Source organism: Leopardus geoffroyi, chromosome C1 (assembly GCF_018350155.1).
Source record: "Leopardus geoffroyi isolate Oge1 chromosome C1, O.geoffroyi_Oge1_pat1.0, whole genome shotgun sequence".
Classification (NCBI taxonomy): Eukaryota; Metazoa; Chordata; class Mammalia; order Carnivora; family Felidae; genus Leopardus; species Leopardus geoffroyi.
In genome coordinates, this window is record NC_059328.1 from 103,729,740 (window position 1) to 103,754,237 (window position 24,498).

The following is a 24,498-nucleotide window of genomic DNA, read 5'->3' on the forward strand; positions in this document are numbered from 1 at the left end:
AGAGAGGGTCTGACCTGGTGGGATGGCTCTGGGGCGAGGAACGTGTGCGGTGGTCACGCTGCCCTGCCCGCCCGCCCGCCGCCTGCAGCCAGGTATCCTGCACCCCCCCCCCCCCACCGGGTGTGCCGCTGGCCCCCATCCTGGGCCGCTCACCTCACTGCCGCGTGGTTCCCACCAAGCCTTGGGCTTTCGGCCCCTGCTGGCTCTGCTGTTCCTTTAGCCTGAAGCCCTCCCTGGCCGCCCCATCCCCACCTGTTGAAATTTTTCCAGTGCTTTAATGGCCCAGCTCAACTATGAAGGCGCTGCTTCATGAAGACTTTTCTGATTGTTCCAGAGGGATGGGGTGCGAGTTCCTCCGCATTCAACTTAAGATCCTTTCACAGCACAGCTTGGTCTTACCATTCTAGTCCCCATCTTTCCTGCCTGGCCCCTTCGCTGTCCCTAAACTCTCACTTTACAGGCATCCCCAGAACAGGCCCAGGACGCATACCTCTGCCAGGAATGCGGTGCCCCTCCCCCCTCCCCTCCCCCATCCCCCTCTCTTTTTAAAAAACTTACCCTACTAGGCTCAGCTCATGTGTCATTTCCTCCGTGCCACATTCATCACAACCAACAGTCTTTCTAGACTCTCCCCTGCCCCCACCGGCCCTAAGTCACTCCCTCCTCTGTGCTTTGCAGGCCCCAATCGAGAACTCAACTGCCCTGGCTTTCTTCCTGCTTTGCTTAACCTGGTTAACGCCACCCTGGGCAGTGAACTTGGCCAAGGTTGTACTCTGAGGTCCATACTCTGTCAGTCCTGGAATGCGTGCCTGAAGGAATCTGTTTGCTCCGAGCCATTCCGTCCCAGAACGAGCTCTGCTCCCTGCCCTTCTCCCCTGCCATTTGTCACCTCCTGCCCTTTCTGTGCTTTGTTTTATTCCCCCCACTAGATTGCAAGCACTCTTGAGAGGAGAAACCTTAGAGGATTTCCCTCTCTATCCCCAAGCCCGGTTCCTTACCCGTGGCAGGAGCTCAATAAATGTTTGTTTAATTGAATTGTAGGGTGTTGTGCTCAGCTAGCTGGTAAACAACCCTATTTAAGGGGTTAACAAATAACACGCGGAGAAGTTCTTCTCCTTTGGGGGCATTTGCATTTTAATGGGAATCTTAAAAACCCGAAGGAAATGTTCTCTAATGGTGGGATTGCCTGCATTGTAGGAAGGCTCATTTTTGGTGGTGCTGGAGAGGGACTCGGGTAAAGTTTTCCAGCCCTGGAGTCCTTCAACTCTTTTGGGACATGGACGCACTTTGGGCAGTCTGGTGAAACCTATGGTTGGAATTGTAATTTTAAACACATAGAATGAAATGCACAGTGTTGCAAAAATCGTTACAATGAAACATGATCAAAATGCCAAAAGCATCAAATCCGCCATACACTAATATATGTGCTTCTTTATTAGAACGTTAATAAAAAGGTCTACTGGCAAATTTAGTAACTACTGTAATTGTGTCATCGGTGATGGGTTTAAGCGATATTTGGGATGTCTGCCACAACTGAAAGGTGATACAAAAATCCCTGTGATTCTATTGGTGAAAAAGTCATGGGTGGTTCATACGCCTTGATCTATTGCCTGTGTTCCTGTTTGAAGGAAATGATAAGTTCCAGTTAGAAGTTAGTGCAAGTAAACGTATATTTTTTTCCTCCATCCAAAATCCAGCCTTAGTCTCCAGGTAAACCTGGGATTAAAAGACCCTGCTTAACTGCACAACCCGCCCCCCCCCCCCCATGTGATGTTGGTGGTGGGTGGTTCTGAACCCAGGGTCAGTTGGCTGGCCCTGGGCTTCCTTGTCTATACTCCACAGCCTCTATCTGGAGATCCTAGATTCTTTTCTTTTTCCCCCTGTATTACACAACCAAGGGCAGTAGTCTAAATTTGTTTCATTTTCACTGGAGACGTGAAAGGAGAAACATAAAAGGATTGTCAGGCTTTGGGGGAGGGAGGGGATCTTTTAGTCCCTAGCCTGGGAGGATCCCTTTCCAAAGTCCTAGACTTGGGGTGGGGGCCAGAGGAAGAAGGTCATTGTATGTATGTATGTATGTATGTATGTATATATTTATTTATTTATTTATGAGAGCAGCAGAGAGAGAGAGAGAGAGAGAGAGAGAATCCCAAGCAGGCTCCATGCTCAGCATGGAGCCCCACACGGGACTCTATTCCACGACCCTGGTATTATGACCTGGGCTGAAATCAAGAGCCCGGAGGGGCACTCACTCAACCGGCTGAGCCAGCCAGCCAGGTGCCCCGGGGTCGCTGCATCCTGGGGAAAGCAGTTGCAGAGTTTCCCTGAAAATCACTGCTGGCTCCTTCTGAAGTCAGAAGTCCACATGGAGGCCAAAGAGCCTGATTCCCGGGGGGTGGTCCAGCATGATATCCACCCCGGGTGTTGGTTAGTGACTAAGTGAAATATCATTGCTCTTGAAACACCGCACTCCCTAATGCTGATGTTATTTCTAATTTGGGTGAAAGTGTTTGTGCAGTTCTCTTTTTAGCAGCCAAATGCAGGGAACACGTTCAGTCCATTCCCACTCTCCTTGTGTGTTTTAGTCACGTACAGGCAATTTCCCCCCACACAGACCGACCCTGCCGTTTGCCGTGACTTGGGGCACAGACCTCTGTTCTCCGGGGGGGGGGGGGGGGGGGCGGTGCGAGCTTAGGGAATATAAGTAAATTTTAATATTAGTGGGACACGTGGCTACCAGAGTGAGCACCCTATCAACCAAGGCAAAGCATCATCCCTGCCCCGAATGGTAGTGACACCAAAGGTTTTGTCCGCAACACCTTTCTTTCCTCTTGTGTGCCTTTTCCTTGCCACTAATCTGCTTTCTGTCTCTATAGATTTGCCTTTTCCAGGACATTGCGTATAGAGGGGATGATGCAGGCTACAGTCCTTGTGCGCCCGGCTTCTTTCCCTTTGTGTAGCGATTTTGAGGTACAGCCACATTATAGTGTGTGTCAGTACCCCATTCCTTTTTATTGCTGAGGAACGCACCACATTTTATTTATCCACGCATCGGTTGATAGACATTTGGATTATTTGATAGACGTTTGGATTATTTCCGCGTTTTGGCTGTTAGAATAATGCTGCTATAGAACATTCACACACAAGTCTGTGTGGACCTGTTTTTCTTTCCCTTAGCTAGACACCTAGAGGTGGAACGGCTGCTGGGTCATATGGTCAACTTACGTTTAACTTTTTAGGGAACTACCAAACTGTTTTTGAAGGTGGCGGCACCATTTTCCGTTTCCCCCAGCAACCTGCGGGGGTTACAGTGCCCCCCCCCCCCCCCCCCGCCGCCGTTCTCGCAACACTTGATGTCGCCTGTCTTTTCTCTCATGGCTGCCCCTGGGTGACATGTAGTACGTCTCACTGTGGACCAGCGTCGGTTTTGAACTATGCGCCCCCCCTTTCTGACCACAGTGCTCCCCCCACCCCCACCAACCCCGCCACTTCCCCCCCATTTTAGGCTAGAAACCAAACTGGAGCTCTTTTCCTTCCTCTTACGTTCACACGCTTCAGCAATGAGCTTCTCTAGCCTTCCTCAGGTGGCGCCTTTTCATTCACCTTTATGTTACCCTCTCTGGGTCTGCATCACCTCACACCGAAATTTCTGCAGCCTTCCATCTGCTCTCCTGGCCCGCTGTGGGTCTACCTTCCTTCCTGGAACTGCAGATTGTTAGAAGAGTAACATACAAAGGGTGTGCGTGGATGTGGAGCCAGGGGAGCTGTGCCCTCATCCAGGAATCACACTTAACTGTCACATGACCTTGTATGAGTTCTGCAACTTAGCTGAGCCCAGCCTCCTTCATGAAGTTATTTAACCTCTATGAGCCATGGTTTCTTCGTGTGCGAGGTAAGATTGATAATAGAGCCTATCTTATAGGGTTGCCGTAAGCCAACCATACAATCCATGTAAAGCCCTCCGCACAGTGCCGGTGGTATGGGGAACACTCAGTGCTGCCTAATATTATTACTTTAAATTTTTTTAATGTTTATTTATCTTTGAGAGAGAAAGAGATAGAGTGTGAGCAGGGGAGGGCAGAGAGAGAGGGAGACACAGAATCTGAAGTAGGCTCCAGGCTCTGAGTTGTCAGTACAGAGCCAGACGCGGGGCTCGAGCTCATGAACCATGAGATTATGACCTGAGCTGAAGTCAGACGCTTAACTGACTGAGCCACTCAGGTGCCCCGTAATATTATTATTTTAATTATTGTTATGACTGTTATTATTATTATTCATTATGATGCAGGTTTCTTCCAAACCTAGCACATGGCTATCATAAGGATCAGGTGTGGCTGCGAGTATGAAAAGGCTTTGAAGAATGCCATGCAAATTGCAGTAGTGTTATTTTTACCCAGTTTTTCCCGTGCTCAAGGAGGGAGGCAGGCAGGAAAAGCAGCGGGAACACACGCTTTGCTGCTGGCCTAGTGTTCAAATCTGAACTGTGTGCTATGTAACAGCCGCGAGGCTTGGCCAAGTCATTCAACCTTACCATTTTGACTTTCTCATCTGTAAAATGGGTATAACTATAAATCCCATTCTGGATGATGCTGTAAGGAAGGTGCCTATTCCATAAGCAGCGTTTGGTAAAGGGTGGCTTTTTCGTTTTTTTAACGGTGTTATCATTCGTGCATGCTTCACTGTTGTGTTCTGTGTAATGAACTCCTACCCTATTTATTCAATTGCATTTGTCCCTGCACCCAACACCTGCTTTCACCTCAGAATGACTTGGGTTTTAATCTCAGCTCCCACTCAAGTTTCAATCTCAGCTCCCACTTAAACTGCATGATTTTAGGACAGTGACTTATCTCTCAAAGTATCTGACCCCTCAACTGTAAAATGGGAACAATAGTTCATACTTTGTGGGGTCGTTGTGTGTATTATAAGAGACGATATAAATTTAGTCCTTAGACTATTGCCTGGCACATGCATATACCAAATACTAAGTAAAGGCAGCGGTCGTGTTGGCTTGTAATCACCATTACTATTATCGTTTTCTGTCCACACATACACTGTTCTCCTTTCAGCCTCTTGCTTGGCTCCTTGTCTCTCCCTCCTGGGTCACTATCCCCACCTGGAACTGCTCAAATCCTATTCAAGGCCTAGTTCAACTTCTGGTGCTGCAGATAATTGCTCCAGACTCTACTCATTGTTTTCCACCCCGCCCCCTGCCCCTAACCAAAGTCGAGTTTGTTTCCTGTCTGTCCAGTCTGTAACACAATTTAGGAATTAATTGTTACTAAACTTTTTGTGTTTTCCCAACTGAACTGTAAGGTTCATGACAAGGACTATTTCTTCACCTTCTACTGAAATTCTCACTCAATTTAATTTGGCACTAAAATGCATATTAAGTGTTAATTTAACTTCTCATTGATAAACAATAACTAAGAAAGCAAACATGTAAAAGTCATTATGAAATTTTAAAACCAGGGTTTTTTTGATCACCTTTTTTGATAGTGTTCTTCATTGATACGATTCAACTTTGATCCTGAGTGAAATTATTTATTCTGAAACACAGAGTAGAGAAAGTGGAGAGACCCCAAGTCAAGGTCAGCATTGTCTGTTAAGTTAGTAAAGCTTGTTTTTACTGACACAAATGACCTTGTTTTTGTTTTCACTGTTACATCTTGGCATCTCTGTCCAATCCGACCCTTCCCCTAATCCCAGAGGACCTACTGCCTTCAGAAAGCCCTCTGAGCATCTCCTGGCTTTAATTTTTGGGAAGGTTCTCCAAACTCCAGAATTAGTTTTTCCTTTCTTCTCCACAACATTCCCTCCATACAGTTAACAGTTAAGGAGGACAGAGGTCTGGCCAGATAAATTATTAAAATAATTTGTTGTGTTACCCTTCCCAAGGGCTTGGGGAAGGGACATCTTAAATCCAAAGGTATGAATTTCTAATGGCAGAGTTTAAAGGAGTGTGTTAGGAGAGTTGAAGAGATCCCAGTGAGAGAGATTTAAATGTGAGAATAAGTGAGGTATTGAGGAGGTAACCTTCTCAGTGCTCCTAAAATCTCCCCCTAAAGCCAGTCCCATTGTGGATAATCCAGAGATGATGAAATGTAGTAATAACCAACATTTACTGGGGACTTACTATGTGCCAGGCACTAGTCCTACATGTCTACATGTGGGCGCTCATTTATTCCTCACGCTACCCTGGGAGGAAAATATTAGTATCGCTCCACTTTATGAAAGAAAAGACGAAACCCTAGAGAGGTTAAGTAATTTTTCTAAGATCACACAACTCTCTGATGGTGGAATTCAACGCCGGGCAGTCTGATGGAGGGCCCCTCTACCCAGAAATGGCTCTGCTGAATCTTCAGTCTCCCCTTACAAGCATTCTAGGAAATCAGAAGAGCCAACTTTATGAGCAAGACTTAGATACCATCATCATCATTGTCATCCTCGTGGCAGCAGACAAGGTGTGGTGCCATTGTGCGAGGGTGCTGCATAGAATGTGGAGAAGACATTGATTTAGCCCCACTGCGGGTCTGAATCAACCTGTCTGTTGCCCCCTTTGGGTAGTCTCAAATGCCTCCACTTCCATGATGCATTTTTTGCTCATCTCACCCAGCCCCCGGATAATATATCTCCTCTGATTGCCATTTTACTTTTTGCCTCTGCTCTGCCACTTATTTATTACTTTCTATCTTGTATTGTGGTTATTTATATACACTGTCACACAGCTGAGCCGTTGCACATTGCTGAGTCCTTTGCTGGGCTGACTCCTACGCGTTCTTTGAGATTCTGCTCAGGTCTGGTTGCATTCCGTGACTCTCTTGTGTGGATTAGATGCCTCTCTTCTGTGTGCCCCGGACACCTGGTATTTATCCATTTCCTAGCATTTATTATACTTGATTATAAAGGTTCACTTGTCAGTATTCTTAACTAGATTGATCCTAGGTACCAACATGAGGGGACTTGTCATATACTTACTTGAATCTTTGGTGCTTTGCACAATACCTGGCACTTACTGAACCCTTCCTTCCCCCCTTTTTAAATGAATGAATCATCTGTATAAGTCTGATTAGACTTTGAGGACAAAATTTGATACCTGATTCATATTTGTGTGCCCCCCCCCCACCAAGATGCCCAGCACTTAGTAGCTGCTCAGTAAATATAGCAATGACTAAATGATTGCAAAACACAGAGAGGTATATGATTTTGCTCTCCAGATATAGGGCAAGACTAGGAACTACCTTAAAAGGTACTACAGAGTGTTAAAAGTTTGCATATCCATGCTATGTTCTAAAATTGGAAATATAAACACCTCCTTCTATAACGGATGAGAAAGAAAAGAACATTTCTTTTTCTTCATTTTGAAGTTACTTGGTTAGTAAACTGTAGTCTAACATTCCGTCAAACCCAGGTCCAGATGACTCTAAAGGCAATATTGTTCCTGTCACACCACACCATTGAGATCTTAGGGTAGAAGGGCCCTAGTTGGGCCCAGAAGAACCAGTAGGGCTGAAGTAATCAGACAGGAATAGACACTGCATGAACTGTAATATATATAAACAAGTCTTTTAGGAAGACCTATCTGGAAGGAGCATGGAGAACTGACTGACAAGGGGAGAGGCTAGAGGCTGGAATGACTATTTGGAGGCTATTACAGCAGGCCCAAGTTGGGACCAGAAAACAAGAAATTGATTTAAGGAGGAATTTGTGGACACTGGTGACTGAGAAGAGATAGATGGATGGAGATTTTGAGTCAGGGTTACACCAAAGTTTTGAGCATGAGTTAAAGATAGTAAATTCAGAGGTGAGACTTAATTTTGAAAGATGGTGAGTTTGTTTTTTGACATGTTGAGTTGATTGTAGATAGGCAGGCTGAGTAGACAGAAATGCAGGATTTAAGCTCAAAGGCCCTAGGATGTGTTGGTCCTCTGCAAAGGGGCAATGGCTGTAGTTAGAAGAGTGAGAGAGGCATCTTACGGAGACTTGGAGAGGGGAAAGATTAAAGAAGCAAGGACTTTAAGGAACATTCACAATTAGGAGACAAAAAGAGGAATTTAAATCAATAAAGGAGACAGACCTCTAGGTATCTATGTGAAGGAAGTGAAATCACTGTCTCAAGAGACAGCTGCACCACTAATTACAACAGCCAAGACATGGAAATGATCTAAGTGTCCATCAACGGATGAATGGATTAAAAAATGTGTTATATATGTACAGTGGTGTATTATTCAGCCATAAAAAAGAAAGAACCCTGCCATTTGCAAAAACGTGTATGAAACTTGAGGGCATTATGCTGAGTAAAATAAGTCAGAGAAAGAGAAATACTGTATGATCTCATTTATATGCAGAATCTAAAAAAACAAAAAAAACAAAAAAAACCCAAACTTACAAGAACAGAACAGATTGGTGGTTACCAGAGGCAGGAAGTAGGGGGTCGGGGGGAAATGGGTGAAGGTGTTCAAAAGGTACAAACTTCCAGTTGTAAGATGAATCAGTTCTGGGAATGTAGTGACTATAGTCAACAATACTGTATTGTATATTTGAAGTTGCTGAGAGAATAGATCTTAAAAGTTCTTATTACACACAAAAAAATTATAACTATGTGAGGTGATGGATGGTAACTACTCATAGTGTGGTAATCATCTCACAGTACATACATACATCAAAGTATGTTATTGTATACCTTAAACTTATACAATGTTATGTGTCAATTACATCTCAATAAAATTGGGGGTGTGGTGGGGGAGACAAAATCAGAATAACATTCTATCTTGCGGTTCAAACTATAAGAGATTCAGAAAGGAAATGATATTCATTGGATGCTTTGGGCGATTAGGTTTGGCCATGTTGAAGAGAATTCTAGTAGAACGCTTGGGTTAATTACAGAGGAGGAAAATGGATGGTGAGAATGTAGGTTACCCTTTGGATAAATTGCGAATAAAAAGAAAAGGGAAGAAGAGTGTTGGAGTAAGAAAGATTTTACTGAGATACTAAAGCAAAGGCGAAGTAGATGGAAGAGAAATAACCAAGTAAAAAACTCCTTTAGAGGTGGGGTGAGATGACAAGGTAGGTCTTGCAATGTAGGAGGAGTAGTGGATAAAATTTGGGATAATTGTTGCAGGAAGTGTTATAGGAGGTGATGACGATACATAGAAGAATTGCCGAGTAAATAGTAACAAAGTTCAGTTGAGGCTCTATCGCCTAAATGTTGGCTGGGACCCACTGTCTCGGTTTTGTGGGTTTTTTTCTAATAATGTCTGGCAGCCCAGGGGTGGAAACAAACATCTTAGATTGGGCATTTTCACTATTGGAACAATAGGTGGCCAGGCACTCCAGAAAGGCATCGTGGCACATGAGAGTAACCTGGATGCAAACCATGGAGGTGTGGTCCAGTTGCAGTTCCAGAGAAGCCAGGGAGAGGGTGATTGTGGGAAGTGGGAGGCCTCCAGCTCGGAAGGTGGAAACCCAGGAGAAATAAAATAGGTGTATCTGAAGGGCAGCATTTCTAGAGATATGTCTGGGAGAAGAAAATGAAATGAAGTAGTAGAAATACTTAGAATTATTGCTGGGAAAGAGGTGAAGAACAAAATGAAACAGGAAATTAATGGCAATTAAAGAGGAAAAGGGTTGTGGGTCTATAATGGCAGATGTGAAGGACTGGAATGAAGATGAAGAGATTTGGGGAGACATGATTGGAGCACCTAAAACATCCCAGGTGTTTCTCGTTAAGCTATGATGGACTGTGGTCCAAAGACTGGGGAAGAAGATCAGCATCTATATTTTATTTTTTAAATGTTTATTTATTTATTTTTGAGAGAGAGAGAGAGAGAGAGTACAAGCAGGGGTGGGAAAGAGAGAGAGGGAGAGAGAGAGGGATTCCCACGCAGCCTCCACACTGTCAGCAGGGCTGACTCAGGCCTGACTCAGGGCTGGATCCCTGAGTGAGATCATGACCTGAGCCCAAATCAAGAGACTGGGCACTTAACCGATTGAGCCACCCAGGCACCCCGAGGATCAGCATTTATATATCAGTCATTCGGGGCTCCGGAAGGAAATAGCAGGCTGAAAGTCACAAGGCTTGACCTTTAGATAGCAGACATGAGGTTAGGAGACACAACCACACAGGTCTGAGTATGAAAAATAAAAGGGAAACATCGATGGTAATTTTTCAAAGAATCTGAGCGTCACACCGCAGATCTGTCAGAGCTTTCACAGAGAGGATGCTTCTAATTCCCAGATTGTGGACAGCAGGTTTGTGGTGACAAAGAGCAAGACCCACACTCACATTCAAGTGCCAATGGCTCAGGTGGAGTGGCCAGAAGGAAGGAGGTGGGAATATTGATTTCTTCCTTACAAAAGAGACACTTAGCCCTAAGTTTTCCCAGTAGGGATGAAGCTCTGAGACTCCCCATTGACTTAAATGGACTGGTGAAAGCTGGGTTAGGGAGATTTGATTCTCCTTCATGGGCACCCTAGCAAAGAAATTGCCTGCTGGGTATTTTATTACAGCATTGGGCAGTAGACTACAAAGGTTAAGACACCATTCCATCCTAACCCTTCATTTTCAGTCACAAATGACTCTCTTGGTAGTATTCCTTTGGGGTTGAACCTTGCCTGTTTTGGTTTGGACAATGGAGTAGATGAATCGGTAAGAAACAGTATAAACAGCAGGAAACTAGACAAACTGAGGGCTTTGACCAAGGCAAGAATTTGTTAGGGCCTCTGAAAGCCCTAGCACCAGCTGGCTGAGTGGGCTCAGCCTTTCTGAGTCTTACTTTCAACATCCCGAGGTAGAACTTCATGTTCTCTTCTACAATGATAAATATTAGTAGGAATGAACAACGCTTGGCAGTTAGAACAGTGCTGAAGAGTGTTGGACTTCAATTCTACTCCCTAAAAATGGGTATAATCTTGGCAAGTCATTAAACGTCTATGTCTTAGAATTCACCTCTGTACAACAGAAGGGGCTTCTTTCCAACCCTAAAATTTCAGTCTAAGTTTATCAAGAGCTGGGGGAACAAAAACATTTTGAAAGCGGAATTTACAGGTAAAAAAAAAAAAAAAAGACGGGAGTCAAACTTAAATAAAAGATACTGTGAATAGTTGAAGAACTAACAGGCCAAATTTATACCATCCATGTTTACATCAGAGTCAGTGCTTTATCATCATTATGAGAAGCAAATTTCAAAAAGGAAACAACAACAACAACAACAAACCCAGGTCTCTTCAGTGTCAAAAGCCTCAGTTTTTAACATTGTTAACCATTTGGATTAAAAATGATTTATCTTAGAATTTCGAGAGGAGCAGAAATAGTTTGAAGCTTTTATTTATAGGATGCTTTTAAAAATGATTCCATCATCATCCATTAGTATTTATGGATATACAGCATGCTAGATCTCCATACAGCAAAATAGAATTATTTCTCAAGTGAGATGGAAATGAATGGAAGTTAGAAAATTCAGAAGACAAAAATTCTAGTAAAATAAACGATTTGATAGAATAAATAATATTTTTAAATGCATTTCAATCCCATGTGCAATGCAGGTAATTTAACATTACTATGGAGACTCTAACCTTTCGATTTCATGACTTTTAGCACACGTTATTCTTAATATATTGCTCCGTTACCCTAGTGTTGCACATTTAGTATTCATTTACATTTTTCTTCTGGTTCAGTAAATAATTTGAATTTTGACACATAAAGTTGAGGGCGTAATGCCTAGTGAAACGGTTAAGAGTTTTTTGTATGTATTATTGTTATAGTGAGCTTGACTTTGAATAGAAATGATCAGGCCTGGAACACCCCACCCAGGAGCTTATTTTAGTAATGGTTTTCTCTTACAGGTACCTTCTGTAAATCCTTTCTTTCCACCTACATTTGCAATCCCAAATGTTTCTTGCGTATTCCTGGTTTTAGCTGTCTTTTCACAAGTGCATACCTTACTTTTCCCCCCTGTCTTCTTTTTATAGAGGTTCTCACCTACCTCCAAAACTTGACAGAAAAGCATTTTAATTGTTTCTCATTTGGAATCCTTCAATTGATCTTAGCTTTGTATTGTTTTTTTTTTTTTTATTTTTTTTAACGTTTATTTATTTTTGAGACAGAGAGAGACAGAGCATGAATGGGGGAGGGTCAGAGAGAGGGGGAGACACAGAATCCGAAACAGGCTCCAGGCTCTGAGCTGTCAGCACAGAGCCTGACGGGGCTCGAACTCACAGACCGTGATATCATGACCTGAGCCGAAGTCAGCCGCTTAACCGACTGAGCCCCCAGGCTCCCCAGCTTTGTATTGTTTAAACATACTATTGTCTTTTTTTCTTTATTTATATCCTTAGTCATAATGGAAGACAAAGAGAAAACATCTTGCTATGAAAAAACAGGTTTTCATAGGATCTAGGCTGGGGAGACACGGAATAGAAACTTACATGGCCACCCAAGACTTCTAAGTGGTTTCCAAAGCTTCATCATTCAGGGTTCTCCTTTACAACCGGCACCATTAGTTAAAAGATTGCCCCAGGGTAGGTTTCCTACTTTGTAGACAGGGAAACTGACTACAGAATTAAGCATCCTGCTTAAAACTATGGGTGGTAGAAGCAAAACCAGAAGAAAATTTATCTATTTCTCTTGGCCATGTTGCCCCTCTTTCTTCAGGGAGACTAGGCAGTACATTGTAACATAGGCAGTCTTCACTTAACTGATTCAGAAAGGCTGTAGGGCCAGTGCACGAAGTTGCAGAGAAACGTCTTAGACCAAGATTCTACAAAGCACAAATACAGAGATGTAACAACAGTGTGTTCCCGGGAGGACTGTGGAGTAGACGTGTCTGTAATAACAGTTGGTCACGGCAGCAACGAGGGCCACAAAGATAAAACAGGAGTAGCCTTAATCTGAGCTTTATTCAGCAACATGCGCTCACCAGGATGCCGTCATTTTTCCTTCTGAGAAAAAGTGCAATCTAAGGGGTTACCTTCCCACTCCACAGGGGACAGTGCCGGGATGCCTGGGCTTCGAGCCCTCCAAAGCACAGGCCTCTCGAAAAATCAGGGGAGCGATACTTCGATCAAAAAGCGGTTGTGAAGCCATTCGAGGATCTGGGCATTAAGTCCTCTAGGGCACCAGGTTGCGACGCGCGAGCGGGGCTGGGCTGGGCTGGGCTGGGCCGGACGTGGAAGGAGAGACCCGGCACCAGCCATCGCGTCTGCAGGACCCGGGCGAGAGTCGGCTTTGGAGAGGGTGGGGGAGAGTGCAACCCCAAGAGGGGCCTGCTCCCCTGGGAGGGGAGAAAGCAGGCAACCGCTAATGCAGTGCACAGATTGAGAGGTGAAGACGCGGGACCTGCGCTAGTGGCATCCTGGAGGTGTGAGGGGGTCGCCTTGAAGACTGACGACTAGGCCGGGACCAGGGCAGCAGGGAAGAGTGAGGGAAAGACCCCCTCCTTTGGCAGCTTCCAATTCGTTTCTGTCAAAGATGGCCAAATTCCACGCTGCCCTGCCCCCCTCCGTGCCTTTACTGGTCCCCTGGGGTTGCTCCCCGGTGCTGCAGCAGGCGGCGGGGAGGTCCGGGTGAGTGTGTGCGCGCGGAGGACGGCTCGGGGAAAGAAGAGACCCTCCCCGGCCGCACCTCCCACCCCACCGGCCCTTGGGGAGGTGCTTTCAGTTGAGAAACAGGGCTCTGCCGCTTTAAGGTGGGGAGTAGGCGTCACCTCTGGCCGGGTGACGAACCGGGGCGGGGACCCCGTGGGCGTGTCCATGCAAAACAGGAGGTGGTGCTGGCGGTGGGCGGTCCCATAGTAAAATGTTCCGGGGAGGGGCGGGGTCGAGGAGGCGAGGCTACTTGGTGGGCGGGGCGCTGGGGGCGGTGCCTCTCCGGGAAGGCCGGGGAAGGGGAGGAGGAAGCGGCCGGGTTGGTACCATCGCGCGCGTTCCGGGAGGGGGAACAAGTGACATTCCCTTGGAGGGGGGCGGGCCCTTCCCGGCGGCGGGCCCAGCGCCGAGGCGGGGAGGGGCAGTCCCCAGTCCCCCGCCGGGCGGGACGCCGGGGCCGGGGGAGGGGGCACTTCTCCGCTCGCGTCCGAGGCGGGGCCGGCGGTACCTTTCGTGGCGCGGTGCGGCTGGGGGAGGGCCGAGGGGAGGGGGAAGGGGCGGGACCGGGAGGGGGGAGCCGGAAAGGGGGAGGCGCCGGCGGACAATGGAGCCTATGTGTGCCTGCGGGAGTGGGACGGCGCCGCCGCCGCCGCTGCCGCCGCCGGGGGGAGACGCTGCGCCGCCGCTGCCGCTGGCCCCGGCCCCGGCCCCCCGGGGCTGAGAGCCGCCCCGGACCGAAACCTCCTCCCCTACTCCGCTCCTCCTCTCCCCTCCCCCACTCCCGCCTCGGGGGTAAGTGGCACCTCGGGGGGGAGGGGGAGGGGAAGGGCCGGAGTCGGGGGTGTGGGGGGGCCGGGTCCGCGTGTTTTGAGCCGGTTTGGGGGCAGGGGTGGCCACAGCCGCGAAGAGCCGTAGGGGTTGGGGGGGAGGGGAGAAAAGGGGCGGGGGTCGAGGTTGCGGATTTAGTGAGTTGAGTCTGGAGAAACCTGTGGGGGAGGAGGGGGGACGTCCTTTGCCCACCGCTCACTGAGCAGTGGGAAGAGACCGCGGCATCTCTCGATTTTTTAGAGGTTGTGTCCCAAGCGGTGTTTGGAGAGGCTGAACGAGGAGATGGGACGGTCCCAAGGTCCGGGGATGGAGGGGCTTTGGAGGGGGGAGATGGAGAGCTAAATAAGGGAATTCGGGTTGAGTTTGGTGGGGTCTGTAAGACCCCGGAGGTGGATAGAGAGGTAAAGGGGACTTTGCAGGCCAGGGACTTGTTGAAGGGTGAGGGGAAGTGAAAGCTAAGAAGCATGTATGAGTAGTAAAGGGCTCCAGTAGGTGAGGTGGTGATGTCTAGGTCACTGAGTCATTGTGGGGGTCGTGGACACAACAGTGATTTCCAAAGTGGAGCCCTAGCCATTGACCTTTGAAAGTTGCAAAGACTATTAAGATGTCACTGGTTAGTGTTGGGTGAGCCTGGTGAAATGGAGATATCCTAAGGAGAACAACAGCAGGGTTGGTTATTATGTTCAGAGGGAAGGGCCAGAGGCCTGTAATATTGTCGCTGGGGGCCTTACCTGGTGGCTCCCAAGCCTGAAGGAGGAGGCCTCAAATCTGTCCTCCAAGGGCCCCCTGGTCTGTGATAAAGAGGAAGGACTTAGAGCCTAAATTCTAGTCCAGTTAGGGATGAATAAAGTTACTGGACAAGGTAGAGAAATAGGCATAAGTATCTCTTGGTGGAGAGAGACTCTAAGGTGGGATGGAATTGGTGCAAAGTTAGTCTTTGGTTAAGGCAAACATGGATTGCTCCCTGGCCGTGACTTCAGTGGGAAAGTGATTTGGTGGCTGTGTAAAGAGATACATTTTGATCAGTGTTGTGTGGTGGATAACTAGCATTCGAAATATTCAAGAATTAAGTGTTCATTCTTAGACCAGAGATTTGGACTGTTGTGCACAGAGCACAAAATGATGAGTCCGAAGTAGCAGGTAGGAAGGATGAGTAGTAAAATAGTTGAGAGGTAGGGCCTGGGAGGGGCAAAAGGTTATGGGTGGGTAACAGTCATGTGTGAGTTTGACTCTGCATGGAGATTGTGCAACATGATTGCCCTGTTGATTTTGGTTTTTTGTCTTGGTACTAGTGGTTCGGGATTTTAGCAAGAGATTAATGCTACTGCGAATAACGTTTTGGTCCTAAGTACAAATGTAAGAAAGACATGCTTACTAACTATGGAAAAAAGACCCAAGCTATTAAAGACAGAGATGAGTTCATGAAAGGACAAGTTAGATGATGTAAGGATGCTTTGAAGAATGAGGATTCCAGTAATAGGTGGTTTGAATAAAAAGAGAAAATCTAAGGCAAAGTTGGGGCTGGGGTGACATCTCACAGTTTTAGGACCTAGGATCTGTAATGGAACCATTATAATGCTATTTTGTAGTAACAGTGTTGAATGTTAGATGATAATAGTTCCACAAGATATGGTAGGTTGGTAAGGAGGTCATTGACTAAAAGGTGAAGGAACGATTCCACACTGGTCTCTTCTTAGAAGGCAAGTTGTATGTAACTTGGCTTTTGAGCTCAGGATCCCTGACCTCGATTTTTAGATGACTAACATAGGTGAAAAAGTACTTATGCACATTAGAATTTGTTCTATGGGATATTTGCCCCATAGCCTTCAGAAATGTCTGCTGCTGTGAATCAAAAGAAAATGCTCTCTGGCTTATAGGGGGGAAAACGTACAGAGGTTTCACAAGCATTATAACCAACTAAATTATTTGATCATGGTGACTTGGGATGGTGGTTAGAGCCATGAACTTGGAATCAGGAAGCTGGCTTCCCATTGACTTCTGTGACTTTGAACCAATCTCTCATATTTATTCTCCAGTTTTCCCATTGATGAAGTGGGGATCCCACTGCCCTGACCACTCATAACACATTGTATTGCTTAACAAGTGAATGCCTATCTGTAAACTGCTTTGAACACTTCTGAGAATGAGAGATGATGTAGCCCAACTTTTTTCTCACTTCTAAAAGACTGCTCTCTCGGGAACAGACCACTTTCAGCTTTTGTAACAATCATGGCAGCATAGTTGATCAAGGAACAAAAAGGAGTACCTTATGCATCTGTCTTGTTCTATCATCTGGGTTTTGGGTTCCTACTGATTTTTTGAAAGGTGATACCTCTTCTCCATTTACGAGGAAGTAAGAGTGGTGACAATCGGAGAATGTAAGGAGAGGTCCCCATGCAGAGTAGGAATGTACATGCTGTGAATGCTCACCTAGACTGATGCCTGCCCTAAATTTGTGTGATCTTGGACATGTTACTTGGCTTCATGGTGCCTTAATTTTCTTCAACTATGAAATATTGTTGGTGGAATAACCCACTTGTCCGTCTGCCTTGGTTGACTGCGCTGTTAGAGTCTATAGAAACTTCATTTGTCCCAGAGCAACTTTATTTGTTCCTAACCTCCTATGTCCCACATACGCCTTTGGCAGGCTAATGAAATATAGGACCTCTTTTGGGAACTGTGTTTTTAAAATGCATAAAATGAAACACATGGACTTACAAATGACATGGAAACAGTTATCAAAATGTTCATCAGTTACGATATAGTAATACATATGCTTCTTTCTAACACATTAAATAACAAAATGTAGCTGCAGGTCTAACCATACTGTAATTTTGAACTAGCGATGAGTAAATATTGTGTTGAAGTATCTGCAGCGAGTATAATGTGACATGAAAATGTCCTGTGGTTTGTCTTGGTGACAGTCACAGGGTTGCTAATACTATCACGGGTCGTTACCTCCCTTCACAATTGAAGGCAGTGCTGACTTTTGCTGAAGAGGTGAGTGAGTACAAACGAAGATGGACGTTTCCCCCCAGTAAGTCCACAGCTGCCACCAAGTCTCTCCACAGACCCAAAGTGAGGCAGTGGGTCCCAGGTTAAGGGCTCCTGCCCTAGACCAGCTGATTTTTGAAAATTAAATGATCTTATGGCCACTCGCGGTTAAAGCTTTGCAGTATTTTTTTCGACATCTCCATCATGCCAAATCCAAGAGCGTAAAGAAGGTATGAAGTAAAAGTTTGTTTTGCAGCCTGTTGGTGACTACTCTTGGTTGTGGAGAAAAGTAAAAACGATGATTAGCATCAGGCTTTCACGTCTGGCGGATTTTGCTTTGCAAAACAGCCCCGTCTTCAGGGGGGCGGATTTGGGCTGTGCTGCTCCGTCTCCTTGCATTTTGAGTTTTAGTGGTTTGCCTTCATTCTCCATTTTTGACCTAATTATTTTCTCACTACTCCTTCCAAATACTCTGTTGGCCACAGAGCATTGGGGTATGGGTGGTTTTCTTTGCAGTTGGTGTGAATTGGGGTATGAACTTCTCCATTCTTCTTGTCTCTGTAGGACTCAATGTGGGACTAGCTGGTGTCACTCCACTTTGACCTAAAAATTCCCTTCTGTTTGGGGCAGAGCTCATTCTTGGAAAGTTCTTCCGTGTCCCAATGTAGAAGAGAGAGCAGATCGGACATCTTGAAAGGTAAAGAACCTGATGATGAACATGTAACTTCTGCGATTCACTCTGAGTATTTTAGAGTTTTGTTTCTGTTTCTGTAGGGTCTCTTATACCTTCCACTTGTTCATTATTGTAACAGTTCCCAAAGCAAAGGTCATCAAGTCGAATGCAACTCTAAACTGTAAGCGTAGTCACCTTATACTTTCCTGTGAGCAGGGACTTCTGCAATTGCTCACCTCATGGGAAAGGCAGGTGGGAAGACGTTAAACAGGTGTTTAGCGTGTCTTCATTGGTCTGTGTAAATACAAGCCAAAGGTAGCAAAACTTAAGCCCCAAGCTCATTATAATCCTTGGATCACTCAGTATTTATTGAGTTTCTCTTGGGCATCGGGTGCTGAGATGATGACCCTTTTTCTCAGGGGGCTCTGTGTCTCCATATAACAGGGATAGTTTATAAGGTGTAATAGTGTTGTGACTATGACGCTGAAGGGCCACAGAGGACATGCCTAGGGATAGCTGGGAATCAAGGAGAATTTCACAAAGAAGGGACATCTGTGCTGACATTTTACTTTGGGTGGCCATCATTCCAAATGATAGTTGAAGTTCATTTTTGAATGTTTACATTTTGCCAAGACTCTTTAGTTTGGTAGAAATGTTTATTTGCTTGCCTAAGGTCTGTTGGCCCATAGGGCACTAGAGGCATTTTGACCCTTCGAGTATGAAAACACAACGTTTGTATTTTGTGTGGACCAAGATTTTCTGCACATGCCTATCGCCTAGTTGTCTTTCCCCCACATGTTGGAGAGAGAGTGGTTCTTCCTGTTGTGTACTCTTTCTACAAGGAAGCCTGTTAGGAGTTGGCATGCCAGAAGTCAAGAATGAGCTAGGAATGGAATCCTGCGGCCTTTTCGTTCCACATTCTAAGTTTGATACTCTGCCTTTTATGGAGCAGTGGTCATAGTGTAGAAATGAAATTTGTTAAACATGACATAGTTGTAATAAACTTGACTTCTTAGAGCAGGAAAATGGGAAAGGATCATTGGAGGAATGGAAATTGGAATTGTAGAGGTGGTTCTGAGCTTGGTCAGATTAACTTGTGAATTTCTTTACAACATTGTGACCACCTTGTAGAGTCTCCTTTTAAAGATTCCGAGGTAGTGTGGCCTTAGAACAGTCTGGAACTTGGTTCTTCCTTGCAATTTCAGAACTATGAAATCTGGGCAAAGGGGGGAGGCTCAGGGTTCTAATTCTGTTTTACAAGGACTCACACTGGAAATTGTCCTGCTCGACCAGTAGCTTGTTTTATTGACTTACCTAGCTCAAGTCAATGTAGCCTTGTGCCACAGTAGGCACTCAGTCAGAGGAAATCATCTGGCCAGGTCGTTTGGCCCCAAGTTCTCCCGAAAGTATGTGAACCGTGCTTGCTGAACGCTTGTGATGCAGAACCCGGTTGAGAAGGGGGAGGACTGCGCTGCGTCGCTCTGTGCCTTTGGCATCATGTCTCCAGTTGTGTGTCTCCCGCCTTCCCAGCCAGCTCTCACTTCTCCCTAATAACAAGGACTGGACAGAAGCAAAAATGGGAGGGGTGTTTTTCTCCTACCAAATGCCCAGAAATTTAAAAAAATAGAAACATTGATTTTATTTGCTCTTAGTATTTCACCAGTCGCTGAAAATAAAACGTGCAGTTGGGGAAGAGGCAGAGTCCCAAGGCCTAGGGCCTTGAGATGTCTGCAGATTGGATAACACACTCTTTAAAAAATTGGAAGTTGATTCCCTTTACCTGGGAGGTGACAACAGCCTCTCAATGTAGTATTCTAGAATAAATAGGAAATCTGTTCTTCTCTTAAGGTGTTCAGTGACAACACGATATAGTGGATTTAAAAAAAAAAAAAAATCCGTTTAGGGGTGCCTGGGTGGCTCAGTCGGTTAGGCGTCTGACTTCGGTTCAGGTCATGATCTCACAGTTTGTGAGTTCGAGCCCTGCGTCGGGTTCTGTGCTGACAGCTCAGAGCCCGAGCCTGTTTCGGATTCTGTGTCCCCCCTCTCTCTCTGCCCCTCCCCCACTTGTGCTCTGTCTCTCACTCTCAGAAATAAATAAATGTAAAAAAAAATTTTTTTTAAATCCATTTAGAAGTTTTTCTTCTTCATCCTCATCCAGGTGAGGGTCACCTTTGAGAAAGGGGTTCCCGGACTCCCCCAGCTCCTCACCTCCAGGATGAGCACTGCGGTATCGTGACCCTTGGGGTTTCGGTGAGTAGCCTGATGGATGGTGGCACTAGAGAACCTGGCTGGCTTAGAAAGATGATCTTGGGGAAGAACTTCGGCTTTTGTTCAACAGATATTTTTTGAGCAGACACCACATGCTGGGTGCTGTAGTAAGCGCTGGGAACACAGAGGTGACCAAACAAATCACCCTTGACCCCTGCCTTCCCTTCCTGAAGAAGAAATCCCGAAGCCGAGCTTTCAGGCATTCGGCAAAAATATTCAGACTCCATACGGAGGGTTGTGGTGAGGGAGAGACATGTCGGGAATGACTCCCGTGTTTCCGGCAAGAACCGACTGGGTGGACGAAAGTGCCATTAACCACAGTGTGGAAGACTGAGGGGCAGGTGCGTCGGGGAGGGATGAAGAGTTCCTCTCCCATCTAGGGAGACGTCAAGGTGGTGGCTGCGTGTGCAGGTCTGCGGGGCGCCAGCTGAGCTAGAGATGGGCAATTGGGAGTCATTGGCTCCGAGAGAGCTTACAGAATGGGGAGAGAAGAGTGCCGAGGAGCTCTGAGTCGTAGAGGCTGAGTGGAGAAGGGGCTGGCACAGGGCGCAGGTGGAGAGCGACTGGGGAGGCAGGAGGGAAACCAGGGAAGTGTGGCGGCCTGGAAACCGAGAGGGGAGAGTTCCAAGAAGGAGGTGATCAACTGGCAGACTAAGAGGTGGAGTCCGATGAGGTTACAAAAGTGGCCAGTGGTGACCTTAACCAAAACAGTGGTTTCTGTGATCCGGGTGGGGGTGGGGGGTGGAAGTCAGTTTAAAATGGTTAAAGGGTGAACGGCAAGTAAGGAAGGGAAAACCACGTGTCTTGTCAACTCTGTGGAGAGACTTGGCTCTGAGAGGGACTAAGAACATGCTTTGTTTTCCTGTAATTTTTTGGTCTCTGTTCAACGCTGGAAGACATACCACGTGTCTGCGTGGTGGCTGGAAGCACACAGCAGATAGCGGGGAAGACCCAAGGGGAGAGAGAGAGAGAGAGAGAAAGCGTGCTCGTGGAAAGCTGGAAGGGATGGGGTCTAGACCGCCTGTGGCGGGACTGACCTTTGAGGAAAAGTGGGCTATTTTCTCTGTTTCGATGATAGAGAAGAAGGAGGGGGTGGGTACCGTGAAAACAGGTTTGCAGACTTGGTGGTGAGGACGACGTCACGTCCTGCCTGGTGACTTCTTTTCTCCTTGTTAAGTCCTGGGCAGGACCGTGCCCTGAGAGAGGGGAGGGCGGGGTGGAAGGGGACAGTTGGAGAGGAACAAGATATGAAATGCCATTGGGCAGGATAAGCGAGTGAGCTGGCTAGACAGTGATGGTCGTCGTAGTACCAGTTAACCCAGAGGCTGATACCATGCCGCCAAGCACTGTCTTCCGGGCGCTAGCTCACCTTGTCCACCAAGTCCCCATCTTGACAGTGATGAAGAGCACAGCCGGGGGCCTGGCCGAATGCCAGCTCTCCCACTTACTAGAGTATGACTAACTCGCATATGACTAACTCACGTATGACCCAACTCGCTCTGGCGAACGGCTAAACGTTTCAGAGCCTCAGTTTCCTCACCTCTCAAATAGGTGGGGGCACCTGCCTCCCGGCGCTGTGGTCAGTGACTTAATATGTACAGGCCTTGCCTGAAAGAGTGCCTGATACCTCGTTAGGGAGAATTTTAAATATGAGCTAAGAAGAAAAGGGAGAAGCATTGAATGAACAGATCTTCAAGTTGGAAGCCTGAGTTCTATTGGAGGAAAAAGTCTCTCTGTGGCTGTAATGAATCATCTTCTGTGGAAGACCTTTTCCAGTCCTTAAAATGACAGCTGAGCACCAGCCTGCAAATGTAGGCACCAAAGAGCCAAATTGTAGTCTTTGGAACTATATGATGAGACACTTGGTGGATTCTTTTGCCAGGCTGAGGCTAGGGTGACTGACTTCAACTACTCCCCTGGCTCATCCAGGGGTTTTGAAAACCCGGGATTTTGTTCCCCGTTAGTCAGGGAGTCCACATGCCTGCTTCAGCCTTCGTGCTGTCTCTCCGCCCTTAAGGTCATGGTGAGGAGGTGGCTTCGATGAAAAGTAGGGTTGGGGAGAACCGATTGCAAACCTGGGAAGAAGCCATGCACACCGTTCACATGTGCTCCCTCCATTCACCTGTAAAATGCCAATCCATCAAGGCTGAGAAACTCGTGAGAATAAGAACCTGTCTTTAGGAGTACTTTGAAGATAAAAGTGTTGTGTGCTCACAGTATTATTATCAGAAATCATCTTTGCTACCAGTTCATCAGAAATGCCTGGCAGACTGGGGCACCTGGGTGGCTCAGTCGGTTAAGCGACTTCAGCTCAGGTCATGATCTTGCAGTTCCAGAGTTCGAGCCCCGCATCAGGCTCTGTGCTGACAGCTCAGAGCCTGGAACCTGCTTCGGATCCTGTTGTCTCCCTCTCTCTCTGCCTCTCCCCTACTTACACTCTGTTTCTCTCTTTCAAACATAAATCAACATTTAAAAAATATTTTTTTAAAGATAGGCCTGGCAGATTGAGGCGATTTGATATTTGTAATATGTTTTGAGTTCCTTTGGAGAAAGTGTACCACAAATGCCAGGTGTTTCTGTTCTGGGAGAAGCAGACAGAGTATGTCACTGAGGGTCCGATCACATCTTAGTACATCATGCTGAGTATTATAGACAAGCCAAAGAACTTGAAAACAAGATTCTTGTCTTCAAAGAACATAGTCTTTCTTCATAAGGAGATAAAACATACACATAGGACTATTCAGTATGACATATGATTGAGTGCTAGAATGTGTGATGCAGACAGAAAGTACCAGAAGTTACAGAAGGAGACTATTTGGTGGTAACTACTTTTCTGTTCCTGAGGTAAATGTTTTCTGATGGCTTTGTCCATGCAAGATTCAGTAGCTACTTGTATGTTACCAGGGATTCCTGATGTTTAGTGAGAGGTTACAAAATGGTTTATGATTATGCATGTCAGACTTGACAACCACGATCAATTTTATAGTTCAGACTGAAAAAAAAAAAAAAGCTGAAGGTGGTGGGGGCTAAAAGTACAACCTTAAATACCATCAAGACCAAAATGTTTTTTTTGGGATGTTTCTCCCCCCGAGGTCGGCATAGAAAACATTCCATACCATTTTCTTCTGGTTGTTTTTCCTGACTTCATCATTTAAAAAGAAAAGAAAAAAAAAAAAAAAAAAGTAATTGTGTGCACTGAGAACTTCCATAAATTCCTTTTAGCGTCTCAGGTAAAATAGCTGGGACTATTGCAGATTTCCAAAGGAAGACATGGATGTTTAACCCTTGACCGTGATCAGACTCGGCGCCAAAACCTGTAACAACTCCCAATCTCCAGTCCGGTTCTGGAGTCCCACAAAGTGTGTGTAAGCGGTAACACCCGAGCTACTTCTGGCTCCCTGTGATTCTTCAGCCACAAGTCCTGCATCTTACATCCTTCTATCTCAGTCCCAGGCCCCTTCGCCAAGCTATCAGAAGTCCCGCCAAGCTATCAGAAGAGAGTAGAGGGGACAGCGGTTACCAGAAAACCATATTGGAACTGCCCTGGAAGGATCAGTGACTGAAAGTGGGTTTTGGTTGTCCCTGAACTAGTCCAGGCGTCCTGAAGTAAAGGGCGTTCTCATTTGCTCTCTGGCTAGGTTTGGGAATATTTTCTTGACCTTTATGCTTCAAATTAGCCTTGCAAATTGGCTCAAAAACTATCTTAGCTTCCAAAGATGTTCTTTTACCTTCAATATGATGGATCATTCCTATGCTTAGCCATGCCTACGGTCCCTGTCATTAAACAGCGAGAACTCCAGACACATCCTTGGCATAATTTAATAGAAAGATCGTGGAAGTCAGGGGGCAGAACTGATTGTATTTGGTATTGGCTCAGCAGCCGATCTCAGAAGGACCTCCTCCAATGTCTCCCCACCCTGAAGCCCCGAGAATATAAACAGAGATTAATTTGTTTCGTGGTTTGAAATCGGGATGGGTTTGCTACATTTCAGTGCCGTTGTCTGCCATCAGAGGCGAAACACCGGATAGTTGCTATGGATTTGGGAGTACCCTGTGGTTTCAAAGCATTGTTTTGAAAAGAGCAGATAAACCTGCGTTTTGGGCGGGTTTGTATCTGGAAGTGGAGAAACGTAAGGGAGAATATATGGCTGAAG

General features: G+C 46.2%; 1 protein-coding gene across 9 annotated transcripts in view; it reads left to right on the plus strand.

The window, feature by feature from the left end:
• Positions 1-24,498, plus strand: part of BCL9 (BCL9 transcription coactivator) — an 84,218-nt gene that overhangs the window by 45,082 nt on the left and 14,638 nt on the right. For 2 of the 9 annotated variants that reach the window (XM_045478891.1, XM_045478892.1), the window contains exons 1-3: positions 14,166-14,373; positions 17,968-18,100; positions 20,235-20,326. The gene's annotated coding sequence lies outside the window, so the exon portion shown is untranslated. Of the gene's footprint in view, positions 1-13,174; positions 13,356-14,165; positions 14,374-17,967; positions 18,101-20,234; positions 20,327-24,498 lie in introns of those variants that run through there. The other 7 variants (XM_045478888.1, XM_045478890.1, XM_045478887.1 and 4 more) reach the window with 5 other exon arrangements.